The sequence below is a fragment of the Miscanthus floridulus genome, chromosome 6 (assembly GCF_019320115.1).
Source record: "Miscanthus floridulus cultivar M001 chromosome 6, ASM1932011v1, whole genome shotgun sequence".
Classification (NCBI taxonomy): Eukaryota; Viridiplantae; Streptophyta; class Magnoliopsida; order Poales; family Poaceae; genus Miscanthus; species Miscanthus floridulus.
The window spans coordinates 96,305,886-96,326,578 of NC_089585.1; the positions used below are offsets into that span (position 1 = coordinate 96,305,886).

The 20,693-nt window shown below is 55.5% G+C and overlaps 1 pseudogene; it reads right to left on the reverse strand.

Moving 5' to 3' along the window:
• Positions 1–11,007: 11,007 nt before the first annotated feature.
• Positions 11,008–12,173, reverse strand: LOC136460862 (cytochrome P450 711A1-like; annotated as a pseudogene).
• Between the last annotated feature and the right edge of the window lie 8,520 nt (positions 12,174–20,693).

A 20,693-nucleotide genomic window follows, 5' to 3' on the forward strand; every position in this document is an offset into this window, starting at 1 on the left:
GGGGGCTCCAGCGCCTGCTGTAGCAGCCTCGATGGTCTTGGGCACCCCGGCCTCCGCCGCCTCAGCCTCGGAGACCAAGGGGCCTCGACCTCGGTGACCTTGGCAACTGAGGGCACTTCAGCCCTATTCAACTCACGGGCCTCTCCCTCGTGGGGCGTAGGTGCTCCCTCCCCCATCCGTGTCGAGGCTGCATCGGTAGCCCTCCTTGGGTGGCCAGCTCCTTCGGGTCGGCCCTTACCAACACCGCGCCACGTTGTAGGGCGGCTTGCGCCTCCGCCACCTAGTGGGCGGTGGAACCGAGGGGTCACCTTGAGCGCCTTAAGGGGCGCCAGGGTAGGCACCTCCGTAGGATGCTTCTGACTAAGAACAGAACACTTGCAGGGTCAGCACGAGACCGAAGAACGAACGGAAAAACACTACGGCTCTGCCAAAAATTCGCTTACCTCGAGCGAGGCTGCAACCGCTTCGGCACGGCAACCCTTGTCTACAAAGGCGGTGGCGGTGGCAGAAGCACGACCTCTGAATCCGCCGGCACCGGCCGATCCTCGATGGACCCCGGCATCCCCTCCATCCTCTATGGGGGTGGTTGCGTCGCCCCTGCTGCCACCTGCTCCACTGCTGCCGTCGAGCCCACCAGGCTGACGGCACGCTTGCCCAGCGCCCACGCCTCGGGCATGTCGGCCTCGGCCTCGAGGCGAGCGATTGCTGACCCCAGGACAGCTCCTCCTCCTCCCCCTAGGAGCGCTGGGCTACTTGCCGACACCCTAGGCACCATCTCCCCTATGTCAAGGAGATGGTCTAGGGGACCCCGCCCCATCTCGCCCTTGTCATCTCCGTTCGAGGCATCCGTCGATAGCGACGGCGACGGGGACTCCTCCAACGGGAGGCCGTCCTACCTTTGCTACCGGCAACGCTCATCTAGTTTCTCATGTGCAAGAATCTGCTTCGTGCGCTTCGCCACCTTGGCGTCTTTCCGCTTTTTCTGTGCCTCAGCGTGCGCCCGGTTGATCGCCCATCGCCTTGCATCCTCGGGAACGGGCGGCGGGGAGGCTCGTACGTCCCTCATCCCCTATAGGAATGGTGAACGCGCATAAGGGAATGAGAAATGATGAGAAACAGAGAGGGCTCGGGGGCTATAGCGGCGCGCAACTAACCAGCGAGAAGAACCCCCATGACGGATGCATCACGGGGGTGGTCAGACCACCGCTCCTTAGCTTCACATCCACCGTCTCCCTCACTCGGTGAAGAATTTCCTCGTCAGAGAGGGCGAAGGCAGACATCCAGATGCCCACGATCGGCTCATCCGGCCTCATCTCGAACAGGCGCCGCTGCCGAGCCATCAGTGGCAGCACCCTCTGGTGGTGGAAGGCAGCCACGACAGCAGCCGCGGTAAGGCAGCGGTCCCGCAGCCTCTGCAGCCCCTCTAGGAGCGGCTGCAGCTTGGGCTGATCCTCCCTCAGGACACCATACTTCCACCTCTCCAGGCAGCTCCCCATAATCCGCCCAGTGTAGGGGGGAAGTCTGCCGTCATCGTTGCGGAGGTAGAACCAGCTCGTGTACCATCGACGATTAGTTGACGCGAGCTGGGCTAGGATGTAGAGGTGCTGGCAGTCCTGGCGCACTTGGGGAGTGCAGTCGCCGGCCCTCACCACCTTCCTCATGCCCAACGTGCCCGTCGGCTTGGTGGTATGCCCCGCCCAGAAGAGATGGAGCCACAACTCCCAATGGGGAGCAATCCCCAAGTACCCCTCACAGACAGCGATGAAGATGGCCGCCTACGCAATAGAGTTGGGGTTGAAGTTGTGGAGCTCCACGCCATAGTAGTGCGGGAGCGCCCGCATGAACCGGTCCACCGGGACACCGAGGGCGCGCTCGTGAAAGGACACGAAGCTCATGATGTAGCCGTCGCAAGGCCTCGGCTCTGGCTTGCCCGATGGAGCGATCCACTCCGGCCTGTTGGGGTCGGTCACCAGACGAAGGAGTCCGCCGTCGACGAGCGACTAAAGCATCTCCACGATGACGTCGGATGGATCCCAAGGGTCCACCTTGATGACAACGATGTCGTCCGCCATGAGTGTGGTGGAGGGTTCAAATGCGGCGGTGAGTCTGTCTCTCTCTCTCTCTCTCTCTGGCTCGCCCTTCTCCCATCTTCTTCTCGGTGCTCGCTGCTCTAGCGACGGCTCAATGAGGGCAGAGCTAATGCAGGCAAGGTAAGGTGGGGAGGGGTGAGGCTCGTTGCGTATTTATGTAGGGTGAAGGCGAAATGGACGGGCGGCAAAATTGGGGAAGTTTCCCCCTGATCCGGTGCGGTTAATCCTGATCCAATTTTACCGCCCACATGCCCACATTTTCCTCAATTAAATCGTGGGAACAGCTACGTCCCATCCACTGACACCACGTCGCATCCAACAGCAGCAGCGGCAGGCGTCGTTCCGCCTCCTCAGGAAAATCACCTCAAAAGGTGTGCCGGCCGCTGTCGAGCCGATGGGGGAGATATCCCCCCACCCTATTCCTTTCAAACGAAGGAACGAGGCGCCGAGCCCATTACGGTCCAGGGGTTCGAAGGCTGGCCCCTAGGGGTTTCGACAGCTGCCCCAGGGCAAAAGAGTCAGGGACGACCACGGGTGAGCCCATACGGGGCCGAGACCCAAGCAAGCAAAAACGCTTAGGACGCCCAAAGTCGTGTCCGAGACCGGCAGGAGGTCTCTGAATGGGATCCCATCGTAGGGAGGCACCGAGCCACTGAGGCCCAGCGAATAGCCTCGGCACCCACTAGAGAAACCCTCTAGTACTCTTGGAGTGCGTCTCTAGACCACTAGCCGACCCCTAGCGAATAGGGCATGGGCCTCCACTCGGACTTACCTGATAATAGCTCACCAGAAGTGCCACCGCTTGTGCCCACCGAGGGTAGCCTGGCACATTCCACCCCTCCTTTCGAGCGAAAAGGAAGCGCGAGGGTCGTACAAAAAGTCAGGGGAACCCCTAACGGCCCTCTTGCTCCGTGCAGAGGCTAAGGGGCTCTTCCTGCAACCTTGCCGAGACCTTGCGACCCCGGCTCGCACTCGAGGGGGCTCGGCAAAACAACCCCTCCTTCCGAGCAAAAAGGAAGCGCGAGGGTCGTACAAAAAGTCAAGGGAGTTCCTGACGGCCCTCTCCCTCTGTGTAGAGGCTAGGGGGCTATTCCTGTAGATATGCCGAGACCCCGTGACCTAGGTTCGTACCCAAGGGGGCCTCGGCAAACAAACCCTCACACGCGAGGGGCGTACAAAAAGCCAGGGGAACTCCCGACGGCCCTCTCACTCCGTGCAGAGGCTAGGGGCTCTTCCTGCAACCTTGCTGAGACCCAGCGACCCATGCACCCACCCGAATGGGCTCGGCAGACAACCCCTCCGTCTGAACGAAAAGGATGTGTGAGGGTCAAACAAAAAAGCCAGGGGAACCCCTGACCGCCCTCTCGCTCCATGCGGAGGCTCGGGGGCTCCTCCGGCACCCAAGACAAAGACAAGCGACCTAGGCCCACGCTAGAAGTTTTGTTAAAAACGCGATAAAGGGCATCGAGCCCGTTACGGTCTAGGGGTTCGATGGCTGGGCCCCCTAGGGTTTCGATAGCCGCCCCAGGGCAACAGAGTCAGGGATGACTATGAGCGAGCCCATGCATGGCCAAGGCCCGAGCAAACGATCGCTTGGGACGTCCTAAGTCGTGTCCAAGACCGGCAGGGAGGTCTCTGAATGGGATCCCACCGTAGGGAGGCACCGAGCCACCGGGGCCTAGTGAACGGCCCCGGCACCAACTAGAGAAACCCTCTGGTACTCTTGGAGAGCGTCTCCGGACCGCTAGCCGACCCCTAGCGAACGGGGCATGGGCCTCCACTCGGACTACCCAATAACAGCTCACTAGAAGTGTCACCGCTCGCGCCCACCGAGGGTGGCCTGGCATATTCCCCCCCCCCTCCTTCTGAGTGAAAAGGAAGCGCGAGGGTCATACAAAAAGTCAGGGGAGCTCCTAATCGCCCTCTCGCTCCGTGCGGAGGCTCGAGAGCCCTTCCTGCGACCTTGCCGAAACCCCATGACCCGAACTCGCACTTGTAGGCTCGACAAATGCAATAAAATCTCTCGCTCAATGTAAGAAAAAAGACCCTAGGGGAATGAATCCACTCCCCTAGGGCCTTAGGGGCTACACCCAGTGGGTACGCTCGTGTGCACCCACCGAGGCCTTAAAGTACAAAACACCATCCCGCCAGGGGCTATCGCAAGCCAAGCCTCGTCAAAACCACAAGGAGAGCGCTCACGCTCTCCCTAAGGCTCGGGGGCTACTGTCGGGTACCATAAAATAGGGTACCCCTAGCATACACCAAAAGAGTCACTTAAACCCCATCAAAAACAAAGCCAGAAGGTAAGCCATTGATTAACCACCGGCCCTGTCCGAGCCCACCGGCTCTCCGCCTCGCCTTTGGCCTCGCACGGGAGGCCTCGATGGCCTGACAAATCTCCGCCTCGCATGAGGCCTCTCACAGGAGGCCTCGACAAGGAACCCATTCTCCATCTCGCCCGAGGCCACGCGCGTACAGCCTCGAACAAGACAGCGATTCTCCGTATCGCTCGAGGCCGGCTCGGCAATAACCCGTCGCTCCCGCCTCGACCAGTCTTCCCAACAGAGCGTCACGTCCCATTAATGTGTCAACCACTCCCGCAATCTCAGTCGGATGATGGTTCGACGCCGCAGAGCGGCCAATGGGACAAGGAGTCACATTAACGCTGTACCGACTAGGACAGGGCGCAGCTGGGATTACCAGGCACTGTGTTCTGGTGCTGTGCCCACGATCAGCGCCTGCACTACACTGTGCCACATAACCCCCATGCCCGAAGACAATGCGGCATGGGGAGTCTAGTCCAGGTCACCAAAGCCTCAGAATCAGCGTACGAGACTAACTGTTCCCTCTTAGCCTCGGCAATCTATATCAGGGTCTCGGCAACCTCGGGATTCACGTCTACCAAGACCACCATGATGGTTTGGCCTCGGCACCAACTGAGCCTTGGCTTCTCGCGTAGTCAACACTCAATGACCCACACGCCGACTGCCACGCTCGCTTCGAGGTAACCTTGGAGCTCCCATGACGCACAGGATCGGATGTGACCGGCACGTCGCACCAGTACTTCAAGGACGGACCACTCCGTCGGCCACGCCGCCAAAGGAATAGGCTATAGGGCTCAGACACGCCGCCTCCGTTCGCACGACATCGTGTAGTTAGCGCATGTATTACCCTTGTCCCCCCTTCAACTATAAAAGGGAAGGACCGGGGCCGTTTCTGAGGGCAGGCGATTAGACCTAGGCTCACGCAACGAACTTATGCACAAACGCACGGATGAACACACGAGCTTTTCTACGGCTTGAGATCAACATCCCAAGCAATCCACACCGCTCCACGAAGAGACTTGGGATTAGCTCCCTCTCTTGACCTGCTTGTAACCCCCTATTACGAGCATTTCGGTGCAAGGAATACAAGATCGACCCCTCAAACTGGACGTAGGGTACCCATTACCCGAACCAGTATAATCCTTGTGTCTCTTTGCATCACCATCCGGGGCTGGGAACACGCAGTACAAATTTACTAGTTGGTTGAGGACCCGCCGGTCCAAAACACCGACACAATTCTAGAAGCAAGATCACACAAACCTATGCCGCTAGTACTTTAAGCAACAAGGGAGCTCCTACACATGCTAGTAAGCAAAAGCACAAAGCCAACTAAGCTCACTAGCAATGCTCAATAACAAGGCAACCAATGCCAAATTAGAGAGCGCAAATACTTAGCTACACAAACTAAGTAATGTGACTAACAAGGTTACACAAACCAAATTAGCCACGCAAGGGAGCTACTTCTATGCTACACAAGCAAGAAGGTAATTAGCAAGCTACACAAGCTATCTAATTACAAGAGCAACAACACAAGCTCAATATATATGAAAGTAATTGCAAGCTTGTGTAACGGGGATGCAAACCAATAGGAAGAACAATGTTGACATGATGATTTTTCTCCTGAGGTTCATGTGTTTGCCAACACGCTAGTCCCCGTTGTGTCGACCGCTCACTTGGTGGTTCGGCGGCTAATTAGCATCACCCGCTAAGCCCACACGTCGGGCGCCACAAGAACCTACCCCTTGAGTGAGGGTAGTTCAATGACACGCTTTACTAAAGTTGCTCTTCGTGACTCCCACAGGGCAAGCACAATGCCCCTCATAAGCTCTTCTCCGGAGCGTCGCACAAGCTTCTTGCGGGCTTCGACGGAGACCACCACCAAGCCATCTAGGAGGTGGCAACCTCCAAGAGTAACAAGCACCACCGGCTTGCAACTCGATCACCTAGTGCCACTCGATGCAACCTCACGATGCAATCACACTAGAATCGCTCACTCACACAATTGGATGATCACTATCAAGTATGTGTGAGATGGAGGGCTCCTAAGCACTCTCAAGCATGGACACAAAGTCCCCCAAGGTGCTCAGCACCAGCCATGGCCGAAGGCCACTTCTATTTATAGCCCCAAGAGCTAAACTAGCCATTACCCCTTCACTGGGCAACTATCGGGTCGACCGGACGCTCTGGTCATGTTGACCAGACGCTGGACCTCAGCGTCCGGTCACCCGATGACAGCCACGTGTCACCTGCGTTCAACGACATTCTTCCAATCTCAATGGTCATCTTCTGACCGGACGCAGCAGCTTCAACTAACCGGACGCTGGACCCTCAGCGTTCGGTCGTTTACAGTAAGGTACCGACCATGACCGGACGCGTCCGGTCGCACGTGATCGGACGCAGCCCAGCGTCCGGTCACACTCCAGCTCCTGCGTCACCATGCGTCAGCCTGACCGGATATGCCCTGCCAGCGTTTGGTCACTTCCAGTGCTAGTGTCCGGTGCACCCAGTGAGACACTGTCTTTTCTATGTAGGGCGCCGGTGGCACCATCGGATTGTCCGCACTCTACAGGCGGACACTCTACCGGTGGAGTTTCTTCACCGAGTTGATCCACATCAACTCCAACTTCATCTCCTTTGTAAATGTGCCAACACCACCAAGTGTACACCACCATGTGTATGTGTGTTAGCTTTTCACAATCATTTCCCAAAGGGTTAGCCACTCAACTTGCCACGCCACTCAATCCTAGCGACGATGCGAAGTTAGATCACTCGAGTGGCACTTAGATGACCGATATGCAAACAAGTTTGCTCCTCTTGATAGTATGGCCATCTATCCTAAATCTGGTCATAAACTTCTCTACACACCTATGACCGGTGAAATGAAATGCCCTAGGTTATACATTTGCCTTGTGCATTCCATTCCATCTCCTCCAACGTCGATGCAACACATGCACCAACACGATCAACAATGATATGATCCACTTCATATCATCACGTGATCATATTGGTTCATCGATCTTGACTTCACTTGCTCTTCACCGTTGCCATCGTCCATTGGCGCCAAGTCTTGCTCAAGCTTCACTTCCATGCGGTCCATCACTCCAAAGCCTTCGACTTGCCCTTCACGCTTGCAACCGGTCCATCAAGCCAAGTCTTGTCTTGATCTTCTCCACCTTGATCACATGACTCAATGTCTTGTCTCATGTGCAATGAACTCCTTCATCATCACATGTGTGAGCTTTGCAGCATCTCCAAGCCATTTTCACCTTCATGGCATATGTTGCTCACACACATGTACCTATGGACTAATTACCTGTGTATCTCACATAAACACAATTTGTCCACTTAGGTTGTCACTCAATTACCAAAACCAAACAAGGACCTTTCATTAGGGTTTACCCTTACCTCTATGGTCGGAGCCCCGTAAACGACGACGATGAGACAGACCGATTGCACACACCTGGTACCTCAACGAAGACCAGAACCCTAGAGGTGGTGGTAGCCAGCGATGTGGACGACGGACAGATGACGGAGATGTGGTGAGGATGCTGAGAACGAGGCTCAATCGACGTTTAGGGATGAAGAATAAGGAAATAGATGGAGATTGAGGGCGGGAACCACCGGATCTGAGGGAGAAGAGGGAGATTGAGGGCAGAGAGGGAGAAGAGGGAACCATCGGCCATCGGAACTGACCCCTTACCCGCCGGAAGACTCCATGGCGACGAAATGAGCTAGGGTTTGGAAAGGCTCTAAGCCAGGAGCGACGGCTGGCTTATAAAGCTGTCCCACCTGATGATCTAGACCAAAGAGCAAAAAACCAAGCAAAACACAAATATCAGACCAAAGAGCAAAGATCAGAGATGAGCTAGGGTTTAGGGTTTGATAATAGGGGGCTCACCTCTATGGCCGAAGCACCGGAGACGCCGGAGAGGTCAACGACACATAGATCTAGCCCCCTGGTACCTTGACGGCCTCGCCTTGGCAAAAGACCTGCGAAAACAAACAAATCAAACCATTAAAACATGCTTATAAGTCTCAAAACAACCGGATCTGAGAGAGATTAAGGGTGCAACCCACTTACCGGAGCCCCAGAGGTGCCGACGACCGACGAGGTTGACGACGGAGAGGAGACTCTAATGCGGCCAAGATGCGGAGGATGAGGCTCAATCGACATTCAGGGATGAAGATGAGGGGCAAAGATGGCCGTGTCATGTGCCCGTGCTAGCCACCAGTGGCTCAACCAGCCACCGGAGGGCGAGAAGAAAGAGAGAGGCTAGGGTTTCCACCGGCAGGAGAGAGGAGAGTGACGAGAGAATGAGCTAGGGTTCCAGCGCCGGGGGAGCGGCCATGGCGGGGAGGATTATATAGCCCTCATGCCCCCACGGGAGGATCCAATGGCTAGGAGCGGGGGGAGGGGATCAACGGCAGGCACCCGTGCCACCCCCGTGCTGCCCATTGGAGCGGGCCATGCCCGTGCCGGCACTATGGGCCGGTGTGTAGGCCTAGGCATGGGCACGGTGGTGGGTCGGGCTAGGCACAGGCACGAGCCAAGCCGTGCCGCACCGGGCCAGTGCCGTGTTTTTTCGCACCGGGCCCGTGCCGGCCCAGCGGGCCTGGCCCGTTTGGAAAACTATAGCATAGATAGAGACCGATGGACTAGGTCGGTCAACTGGGGCAGACCAAGGTGTTACCAGGCAGCAAATATGCATAATTAATCCCCTCATCTTGTAACGAACAATGAGGGGCACATCTACTATCAGATTAGCAGTGTAAATTTAACAAATTACTTGCACAATTGACACGACGATTTACGTGAAAAACTTTCTTAAGGTGAACCACGGGACCAATCGGTCCACTCCAAGCTTCCACTATCATCAATAATAAGTACAACAAATCTTCTCTATAGCATCTAGAGGATTACAACAACACATTCATCATGTTACAAGCTTGGGATAAACTACAACCACAACCTTCTAACAAGAGGAATGACAACACCAAATAGAGAAATCACAGATTATGTCCCTGTCAGAGATATGGGCTAGGGGTACCTGCACCGCCCGTATATATGACTACCACCAAGCTATCGGCCCAACAGCCGTCAAGAGGGAAGCCCACAAGGGCTGACGCGATCAACCAACATGGGGATCAAGGCAAACCAAGGCGGGTGTATCTAGACGATAGCTAGGATCAATCTATTGCGCATATCGTGTAACAAACTAGGAACACAATCTGCTAGCCCGATCGTCCTCCCTGTAACCCTACCTCTCCTGCCTATATAAAGGAGGGTAGGGACCTCGGGCATGGGATCCAATCTTCCACATATTCCATATGTCTCGTAGCTAGGAGCAACAGCCCTTGTAACTGAGCATACGAATACAAGAGCAGTCACACCACTGGAGTAGGGTTTAGCGTGCATTGTGTCCTAAACCAGTATAAATCTTTATGTCTCGTGTGCTACCATCTGATTCCGTCTACGCGATCACGTTGCTAGATATTACCGGAGCAAAACAATCTAACAGTCCCACTCGGTAATCAGTTCATATCTCACAAACTATAGCTCCAATGTGCACTAATTTTGGTAGGCATGTAGATCTATAAGTGCCCTAACCACTAACCAAGTTTCAGCTCAATCAAACACCGTTTCACCACCCAAATCAATCATCTACCAAAAATACTTTGTCTTGAAACTGTTGTAACTAGAGCTAACAAAACCCTCTCGAATTTTATGCTTTACTCAACCAATCTTCAAACCAATGGAATAGATCAAAGTAGTCTAAGTGTAGAATGAGCTCACCAAAATTTATGCCTATCCAAACACATTTGAGCCTTCAATCACAAGCTTGAAGACAATTGGGTCAGAGCCACCAAATCTGAACAGATTTGCTTCTCCTTTTTTTCCTCTCTTCTCCCTCACGTTGTGTTGTGTGTGTTCTACTCCCTCACTCTCCAAGTGCAGCAATAGGTGAAAAGGAGTTGGGGGTTTATGTGTTTCACACCCTTCTCAACAAATTATCTCAACCAAAATCATCTGTGCACAAGCACTGGTCTTATGCGCTGTTTTTGCTGCGCTCCAAATCATCATCCATGTGGTGGGATAGCTCAACAGTTATTGCTACTCCCTCTATCCATAAAAGGATGTAACTATGAGATTTATATATAAGTTAAACTAGCTTAACTTTTACCAAGTTTATAGTAAATAATATTAACATTTATGTCTCCAACTAAGTTTACTATAAAAATATATTTCATAGTTAATTCAATGGTACTTATTTTGTAGAGTTAAATGCACCAGACGTCCATTAACTTGTGAGGAGGTTTTGGTTAGGCCATCAACTTCCAAAGTGGCTTTTTTGGTCCATAAACTTTATATGCCGTATCACTTAGGTCCATATCCCGCCACGCGGGCTTCTCATGCTGACGTGGTCTGCTAACATGTCCTTCTAAAGCAGCTCTTGGCAATGCATTTTGTCAAACCGCTTGTGGGCAACGGTGACAGCGTCCCCAGCGCGCCGAGTAGCGAGCCCGACAGTGCGTTGCTGCTCACATCGACATGGGCGAGTCATGGGAGGAGCCCGACGCCTCCAGCAGGTCGATCAGTGGCGCCACATTAGGTGCACCATGGACAGCTTCACCTCCTGCAGCGTGATCCCAAACTGGAGCTCCGGCGGTGACTCCATCCGTGGCGACCGCTAGAAGAGGAAACGCCGGTACAGGTGCACCATGGATAGCTTCACCTCCTACAGCGTGAACCGTTGCCCCATGCACGCCCGTGGGCTGATGTCGAAGGGGATGTGCGTGCACGGGTGCCGCCCGTGTTGCTCCTTGCTCATCGGGTCGAACCGCTCCAGCCGAAACGCGCCGGGGTCCGGGAAGTTGGCGACATCACGGGACAGAACGCCCGGCGCCATCCACAGCCACATGCCCTGGCCGCGGTGAACCATGCATGAACAGGACGAACACCATGCCAATGCCAATGCCCAACGCCTGGTGGTGAGATGTGCCCGTCTATACCTTTGGGAGCGTGTGGCCTCCAAGCTCGGTTTATCGAGACGTCACCCTGGCGATCAGTGGCGACACTGTGTAGAATCTCATGGCCTCCTTTATGACCTGCAAAGATGCAAATGGAAGCTTAAGGGCCTATTTGGCAGGGCTCTGGCTCCTCTAAAAATGGCTCCGGCTCAGGCTCCTCTGAAGGAGCAGCTCCTCTGGAGGAGTTGAAGCCGTTCTGGAAAACGTTTGGCAAAACGGCTCCTTCGCACTAGACGACGTGAACCCACAACAAGGAGCCGCGCGAAGCTCGTTTTTTAGGCTTCTCCTGCGCAGGTAAAAAATGGCTCCGGCTCTTGACCGGCTCCCCATGCGGAGCCCTTTCCAAAATAGGCGTTTGGCACAACTCCTGTAGGAGCCGGAGCTGAAGCCCCTGCAGGAGCCCTACCAAAAAGGCTCTAAGTTCACGCCCGTTGTCCTACTCTTACACGTGACGCTGCGTTGTCATGTCACATGCCTGATCAAGGTAGGGGAATCGGTGCTACAGGTCGTCGGCGGTCGGCACGGCGCCGCGCGGCCCAAAGCCGTCGACCTCCGGGTGGCCGGCGATGAGGTACACTGCGGACGAGAGCGTGAACGTCGTGGTGGCCGACCCGGCGAGGAGGTGCTCGTAGGTGAGCGCGCTGACGTGGTCCGGCGTGAGCAGCTCCCGCAGCGCCGCGCTGCGGTCCCGAGCGTCGAGCACCGCTGACAGGAAGTCCTTCCTCCCTTCGCCATGGTGGCCGTCGTGCCCGCATTGCGCCCAGCCTCAGCAGGGGTCCGGCACCGCGTTGGCGCGCCCGTGTCCTCGCTGGGAGGGTTCGACACGTGCTTCAACACCACCGCCATGGCGTGGCCACCAGTGACACTGTTGTTCGACGGCATGCAGGTGACACTACCGGAGGAGAACGTGGTTATCCATAGCACATACGGGACCATCAGCTGCCTGGCCATGGCCGCGACGCCCGACGGAGCTCCGGCTCATGGAGGTCCGGTCGCGGCCTCGACGCCCGCCCTCCCCGCACAGCTGCTCGACGCCATGGAGCTCCGGCTACGGCCGCTGGACGCCGTGGAGGTCCGGTCACGGCCTCGACATGCGTGGTGCTAGGATGCTGTCGGTGCTTCTGCTGGTGGTGGTCGCGGGCGGCGCGGCCACGTCGCACTCGAGCTTGAGCTCGTCGTGCCCTGCGACGCCGCCGGCGTCGTCCCCACCATACAGCACTGCATCGAGCGCGCCGCGGACGCAATACTGGCGGCGGGGGTTCAGGAGAACGGCGACGTCGACTTCTCCGACCTCTCGCTCAAGCTGGCCACGGACATCATTGGGCAGGCGGCGTTCGGCGTGGATTTCGGCCTCACGGCGAGCGGTCCCGGCGGCGAGGTCGCGGAGTTCATCAGGGAGCACGTCCACTCCACGACCTCCCTGAAGATGGACCTGTCCGCGCCGCTCTCCGTCGCTCTCGGCCTCGTTGCGTCCGCGCTGCAGGGCCTGGTACGGCGGCTGCTGAGCCGTGTCCCGGGGACGGCCGACTGGAGGGTCGTGTGGACCAACGCGCGGCTCCGCGCGCGGGTGGACGAGATCGTGGCGGCAACGCGCTGTCGGGTTCGCTGCTCAGCGCGCCGGGGACGCTGTCGCCGTCGCCCACAAGCTGTTTGACAAAATGCATTGCCAAAAGCTACTTCAGAAGGACATGTCAGCAGACCACGTCAGCATGAGAAGCCCGCGTGGCGGGATATGGACTTAAGTGATACGGCATACAAAGTTTATAGATCCAAAAAACCACTTTAAAAGTTGATGGACTTAACCGAAACCTCCTCACAAGTTAATGGACCTATGATGCATTTAACTCTATTTTGTATCATAAATGTTAGCACTTTTTAGTTGAATTAAATTAAGTTCAGGCCAATGGTGACAGCTTAATTTAGTTCGGCTATTGAAGGGTCAATGTGCTACACTTTGCCGCTCTTGTACAGTATGTGCAGGGCTCTGACTCCGCCCAACACCAACTTGCCAACATTAGGAGTTGCTGAAACCAATGTTTTTGGCTTTCCACTGTTGTAGCGGAGCTAGAGCCTTGAGGAGCCTGACAAAAGGAGATCTAAGAGCAACTCCACCGGATTGAACATCCATTCTCCCTAAAATGTCAGTATAGGAGATTGAGAAAATAAGATTAAAGAAGAGAGGGAGTGTATGTTGAAATAGATTGAGAAAAGGAGAGTGTTTGGTTGTCTGCCACCACTAGCCGCACTACAGTAAAGTCTGCCACACCCTGCTAATGTTGTTGTTTCGTTGCCTATTCAAGTTCAGCATGTCATTGATTTTGTACATGCTCTTAGTAGTATTTCTCGCCACTTGTGTGCTGTGAGTTTTTGGCTCCACAGACTCTGGCGCCGCCATAAACTCTGGCGCTTGGCATTGCTCGCTGCATCCAGAAACCAAACGGGCCCAAGATCCACCCCTTTTCATCCACAAACATATGGGACCAACAAGTCAGTGGTTCATTACATTATTTTTCTTCCACTCCTTTCCTATTCTCTTTCTTCTCTCACATTGCACAACACTCGACGGCCAAGGCGGTCTCGATGGCGCTGCTAGCCTCCTGCGCGCTACACGGGGGCGGACAAGCACGGTGTGATGGCTCACAGTTGGGCACACCGATGTCTGTTGCCTACGACGCTGTACCGCTGCTCAACGGTTGATGCGATAGGCCCGCCTGCCGCATAGCAGGGCCTGCATGGCTCGCCCACTAGACTCTAGCACTTTTGTTTTTATTTAATAATTAGTGTTCAATTATGGACTAATTAGGTTCAAAATGTTCGTCTCGTAATTTCTCACCAAACTGTGCACTTAGTTTTTTTTCGTCTACATTTAATGCTCCATGCACGGACCGCAAACATTCGATGTGATAGATACCGTAGCACTTTTTAAGAATTTAGAGTAGAACTAGACAAGGCGCAAATCTCTGTCTCGGATTGACTTGATCAAGCGATCAAGCGGTGGCGTGAAAAACCTGTTGTGGAGGTGGAAAGGGATTGAGCTCATGTTTAGTTTCAACACAAAATTCTAAAAAGTGCTACAGTAGCTATCACATTAAATGTTTACGTTCTATGCATGGAGCATTAAATGTAAACGAAAAAAATTAATTGCATAGTTTGATAGAAAATTACGAGACGAACGTTTTGAGCCTAATTAGTCCATATTTGAACATTAATTACCAAATAAAAACGAAAAGTGCTACAGTAGTCCAAAATTTCAACTTCCTGAAACTAAACACGGCTTGAAGCAGTCTCTCCTTCCTCGTGCATGGGAGGGAGGAGAGATTTCAGAAGATTGAGAAAAATTTATGGAAAGAGGATGAGAAAGGGGATCTAGAAAAGCTGTTTTTTTATTTTTAAAAAATCAAAGTGACACATAATTTGGAACGGATAAAGTATAAACAAATCACAAGATAACAAATACGACGTGGCTGTGCCACACAACCAACACGTCACCTGATGTGACTCAAGTTTTCATGACGTTTAAGAAAATTGGTTTTTTAAAGCTTATTCTCCTATACGATGGTTTTTAGAGAAAGAAGATTTTTTTTCTCAATTTGATGGACATGCTCTAATTAGCCAGGCTGATGTTTGCATGGAAAAGTAGTATGCATCTCGTGTGCGTATATAACTTAGAGCATGTTTGGTTTGTCTAGTAGCTACTAAATTTAGTAGCTTTTAGTCACTTTAGTAACTTTTCAACCAAATAATATGATTAAAAGTTACTAAAAGGACTTTAGTCGTAACTCTAGAGTTACTAAAAGTGACTAAATTGTTTAGCAGCTACTAAAGTTTAGTAGCTCGAACCAAACACCCCTTATACGTTCTCCATCGGGTTCGGGTCCTGCGAGACGCTGTCAGTTTAATGTTTAAGCTAGTCGGGTTGGTCTAGCGCTCCTGCGTCAACCCGCTGGCCGGGTGTCGGTGTTTCGGACCAGCGGGCCCTCAACCAACTAGTAAATTTGTACTGCGTGTTCCCAATTCCGGATGGTGATGCAAACAGACACAAGGTTTATACTGGTTCGGGTAATGAGCACCCTACGTCCAGTTTGAGAGATCGATCTTGTATTCCTTGCAGCGAAGTGCTCGTAGTAGGGGGTTACAAACAGGGCGAGAGAGGGAGCTAGTCCCAGGTCTCTACGTGGAGCGGCGTGGATTGCTTGAGATGTTGATCTCAGGCAGCGGGAAAGCTCGAGCGTTCGTCTGCGCGTTTATGCGTGAGTTCATTGCATGGGCATAGGCCTAATCGTAAGTGCCCGATCCTAGAAACGGCCTAGGTCCCTCCCTTTTATAGTTGTAGGGGAGGACAAGGGTGATACATTCGCTAGCTACATGGCGTCGTGCGGACGGAGGCGGCATGTCCGAGCCCTGTAGCCTGTTACGGTGGCAGCATGGGCGACGGAGTGGTCTCGTCCTTGAAGTACTGGGGCGACGCGCCGGTTACATCCGATCCTATGCGTCGTGGGAGCTCCAGTGTTATCTCGAAGCGGGCGTGGTGGTCGGCGTGCTGGTCACTATGTGTTGACTGCGCGAGAAGCCAAGGCTTAGTTGGTGCCGAGGCCGAGCCATCGTGGGAGGCTCGGCAGACGTGAATCCCGGGGTTGCCGAGACCCTGAAGTGGATTGCCGAGGCTTGGAGGGAGTAGTTGGTCTCATACGCTAATTCCGAGGCTATGGTGACCCGGACTTGACTCCCCATGCCGCGTTGTCTCTGGGGCGGGGGTTAGGTGGCACAGTGTAGTGCAGGCGCTGATCGTGGGCACAGCACCAGAGCACAGTGCCCGGTAATCCCCACCACGCCCTGTCCAGGACGGTATGGCGTTGACGTGACTTCCCGTCTCGTCGGCCACTCCGCAGTGTCGAGCCGTCGTCCGGCTGATATTGCGGGAGTGGTTGGCGCATTAATGGGACGCGACGCGCTGTCGGGAAGATTGGTCGAGACAGAAGCGACGGGTTATTACCGAGCCGGCCTCAAGCGATACGGAGAATCACTGTCTTGTTTCGAAGCTTTACACGTGGGGCCTCGGGCGAGACAGAGAATTGGTTCCTCGTCGAGGCCTCCTGTGCAACACCTCACGCGAGGCGGAGATTTGGCAGGCCGTCGAGGCCTCCCATGCGAGGCCTCATGCAAGGCGGAGAGCCAATGGGCTCGGACAATGCCGGAGGTCAACCGATGTTTCACCTTTTGGCTTTGTCTTTGATAGGGCTTAAGTGATTCTTTCGGTAAATGTTCGGGGTACCCCATTTTATGGTACCCGACAGTAGCCCTCGAGCCTCAGGGAGAGAGTGAGCGCTCTTCTTGAGGTTTTAACGAGGCTTGACTTGCGATAGCTCTTGGTGGAATAGTGTTTCGTACTTCGAGGCCTCGGTGGGTGCGCGCGAGCGCACCCGCCGGGTGTAGCCCCCGAGGCCCTGGGGGAGTGAATTCATTCCTCTAGGGTCTTTTTCTCACATTGACCGAGGGATGTTATCGTATTTGTCGAGCCCACAACTGCGAGTTCGGGTCGCAGGGTCTCGGCAAAATCACAGGAAGAACCCCTGAGCCTCTGCATGGAGCGAGAAGGCGATCAGGAGTTCCCCTAACTTTTTGTGCAACCCTCACGCTTCGTTTTCACTTGGAAGGAGGGGTGGAATATGCTAGGCTACCCTCGGTGGGCGCGAGCGGTGACACTTCCGGTGAGCTGTTATCGGGTAAGTTCGAGTGGAGGCCCGTGCCCTGTTTCCTAGGGGTCGGCTAGCGGTCCAGAGACGCACTCCAAGAGTACCAGAGGGTTTCTCTAGTGGGTGCCAGGGCCGTTCGCTGGGCCTCGGTGGCTCGGTGCCTCCCTACGGTGGGATCCCATTCGGAGACCTCCCTGCCGGTCTCGAACACGACTTAGGATGTTCCAAGCGTTTCGCTTGCTTAGGCCTTGGCCCCGTACGGGCTCGCCCATAGTCATTCCTGACTCTGTTGCCCTAGGGCAGCTGTTGAAACCCTTAGGGGCCCAGCCTTCGAACCCCTGGACCATAACGGGCTCGATGCCCTTTATCACGTCTTTTTGAGTCTTCAAGTGCGGGCTTGGGTCGCTCGTCTTTGTCTTGGGTGCAGGAGAAGCCCCCGAGCCTCCGCACGGAGCGAGAGGGCGGTCAGGGGTCCCCCTGACTTTTTTATTCAACCCTCGCACATCCTTTTCGTTTGGACGGAGGGGTTGTTTGCCGAGCCCACTCATGTGTGAGCCTAGGTCGCTGGGTCTCGGCAAAGCTGCAGGAAGAGCCCCCGAGCCTCTGCACGGAGCGAGAGGGCAATCAAGAGTTCCCCTGGCTTTTTTATACGCCCCTCGCGCATGAGGGTTTGTTTGCCGAGCCCCCCTCGGGTGCGAGCCTAGGTCGCGGGGTCTCGGCATATCTGTAGGAAGAGCTCCCTAGCCTCTACACCGAGCGAGAGGGTCATTAGGAGTTCCCCTGGCTTTTTGAACGACCCTCGCGCGTCCTTTTCGCTCGGAAGGAGGGGTTGTTTTGCCGAGCCCCCTCGAATGCGAGCCTAGGTCATTGGGTCTCAGCAAGGTTCCAGGAAGAGCCCCTTAGCCTCTACATAGAGCAAGAGGGCCGTCAGGGGTTCCCCTGCCTTTTTGTACGACCCTCGCGCTTCCTTTTCGTTCAGAAGGAGGGGTGGAATATGCCAAGCTACCCTCGATGGGCGCGAGCGATGGCACTTCCGGTGAGCTGTTATCGGGTGAGTTCGAGTGGAGGCCCGTGCCCCGTTCGCTAGGGGTCGGCTAGCGGTCCAGAGACGTACTCCAAGAGTACCAGAGGATTTCTCTAGTGGGTGTCGGGGCTGTTCGCTGGGCCTCGGTGGCTCGGTGTCTCCCTACAGTGGGATCCCATTTGGAGACCTCCCTGCTGGTCTCGGACACGACTTAGAGCGTCCCAAGCATTTCGCTTGCTTGGGCCTCGGCCCCATGTGGGCTCGCCCACGGTCGTTCCTGACTCTATTGCCCTGGGGCGGCTGTCGAAACCCTTAGGGGCCCAGCCTTCGAATCCTTGGACCGTAATGGGCTCGGCGCCTAGTTCCTTCGTCTGAAAGGAATAAGGTGGGGGGATATCTCCCTCGTCGGCTCGACAATGGCTGGCGCGCCTTTTGAGGCGATTTTCTCGGGGAGGCAGAACGATGCCTACCGCTGTAGCGGTCAGACGCGACATGGTGTCAGTGGATGGGACGTAACTATTCCCACAATTAACGAGGAAAAGGTGGGCACATGGGCAGTAAAATTGGATCAAGATTAACTGCGCTGGATCTGAGGGAAACTTCCCCGATTTTGTCGCCCATCCATTTCGCCTTCATCCTGCATAAATACGCAACGAGCCTCGCCCCTCCCCTCCTTACCTTGCCTGCATTAGCTTTGCCGCCTTTGAGCCATCGCTAGAGCAGAGAGCCCTGGGAGGAAGAAGGGAGAGAGGCGAGGCGGAGAGAGAGAGGGAGAGAGAGACTCACCGCCGTAGTCAAACCCTCCATCGCCCTCATGGCTGGTGACATTGTTGTCATCGAGGCAGACCCTTGGGGTCCATCCAACATCACCGTGGAGATGCTTCAGTCGCTCGTTGACGGTAGACTTCTTTGTCTGGTTACCGACCCCAACAGGCCGGAGTGGATCGCTCCGTTGGGTGAGCCGGAGCCGAGGCCTCGCGACGGTTACGTCATGAGCTTCGTGCCTTTTCATGAGCACGGCCTTGACCTTCCGGTAGACCGGTTCATGCAGGCGCTCCCGCACTACTACGACGTGGAGCTCCACAACTTCAACCCTAATTCCACTGCGCAGGCGGCCATCTTCGTCGCTGTCTACGAGGGATATCTGGGGATTGCTCCCCATTGGGAGCTATGGCTCCACCTCTTCCGGGCTAGGTATACCACCAAGCCGACGGGTATGTCGGGCACAAGGAAGGCAGTGAGGGCCGGCGGCTGCACTCTCCAAGTGCGCCAGGACCGTCAGCACCTCTACATCCTGGCCCAGCTCGCGTCAACCAATCGCCGATGGTACACGAGCTGGTTCTATCTTCGCAACGACGATGGTGGACTTCCCCCCTACACCAGGCGGGTTGTGGGGAGCTGCCTAGAGAGGTGGAAGTATGGCGTCCCAAGGGAGGATCAGCCCAAGCTACAGCTACTCCTGGAGGGGCTGGAGAGGCTATGGGACCGTGGCCTTACTGCGGCTGTGGTCGTGGCCGCCTTCCATCGATGGAGGGTGCTGCCGCTGATGGCTCGGCGGTGGCGCCTGTTCGAGATGAGGCCGGATGAGCCGATCGAGGGCATCCGGATGTCTGCCTCCGCCCTTTCCGACGAGGAAATTCTTCGCCGAGTGAGGGAGACGGTGGAGGTGAAGCTGAGGGGTAGTGGCCTGACCCCCTTCGCGATGCGCCCGTCGTGGGGGTTCCTCTCGCTGGTAAGTCACGTGCCGCTGCAGCCCCCGAGGCCTCCCCGTTTCTCATTGTTTCTTGTTCTCTTATCCGTGTTCGCCGTTCCTGCAGGGGATGAGGGATGTGCGAGCCTCCCCGCCGCCTGTTCCCGAGGACGCAAGGCAGTGGGTGGCCAACCAGGCACACGCCGAGGCACAAAAAAGGTGGAAGGACGCCAAGGTGGCGAAGCGCACGAAGAAGATCCTTGCGCGCGAGGAACTGGAGAAGCGCCGTCAGCAGCAAAGGAAGGACGATCTCCTGTTGGAGGCGTCCCCTTCACCGTTGCTATCGACAGACACCTCGGACGGAGATGATGAGGGCGAGATGGGGCAGGGTCCCCTGGACCATCTCCCTGACATCGAGGAGACGGTGCCCGAGGCATCGGCAAGCATCCCGGCGCTCCCAGGGGGAGGAGGAGGAGCTGCCCCGGGGTCAGCAATCGCCCGCCTCGGGGCCGAGGCCGACACGCCCGAGGCACGGGCGCTGGGAAAGTGTGTCGTCAGCCCAGTGGGCTCGACGGCAGCGGTGGGGGCGATGCAACTGCCCCCGCAGAGGACCGAGGGGGCGCTAGGGTCCATCGAGGACCGGCCGATGCTGGTGGATACAGAGGCTGTGCCTCTGCCACCGCCACCGCCTTTGCAGACGAGGGTCGCCGTGCCAAAGCGGTTGCAGCCCCGCTCGAGGTAAGCGTATTTTTTGTGGAGCCACAGCGTTTTCCGTTCGTTCTTCGGTCTCATGCTGACCCTGTAAGTGTTTTGTGTTTAGCCGGAAGCAACCTACGGAGGTGC